The sequence below is a fragment of the Etheostoma cragini genome, chromosome 18 (assembly GCF_013103735.1).
Source record: "Etheostoma cragini isolate CJK2018 chromosome 18, CSU_Ecrag_1.0, whole genome shotgun sequence".
NCBI lineage: Eukaryota > Metazoa > Chordata > Actinopteri > Perciformes > Percidae > Etheostoma > Etheostoma cragini.
In genome coordinates, this window is record NC_048424.1 from 17322409 (window position 1) to 17322770 (window position 362).

The 362-nt window shown below is 39.0% G+C and overlaps 1 long non-coding RNA gene across 2 annotated transcripts in view; it reads right to left on the reverse strand.

Annotated features, from left to right (window-relative positions):
• LOC117961749 overlaps nucleotides 1–362 on the reverse strand; it is a 3187-nt gene that overhangs the window by 1766 nt on the left and 1059 nt on the right. The gene's annotated exons all lie outside the window — the stretch shown is intronic.

Here is a 362-nt window from a genome sequence, read left to right on the forward strand (position 1 = left end):
AAAATCATTTCAAATGCCTTGAAATGGCATCCAAAGCCTGACCAACGTGGGAAACAACCAAAGGACACATTGACTGGCCAACAGAGAAATGGAGCAACATTCTGGGGACTGATGAGAGGGAAATTGTTCTTTTTGGGTCTAGGAGACAGCCTTGCACTGAAATCAAGCCCCAGTCCACTGTGAAGACAGTTAAGCAGTAGTTAGTTATGCAACTAAATATTAGTGCAGGGATTCAAACCCTGACACATGTTTCAGTTTATACAATAAACATTTGAGTTTGTTAAGAAAAATGCCAATACTTCTAATATTCCTTTTTCTTCACTTCCTGTAAAGGTAGAACACAAACTTGATCAATGTTGGTT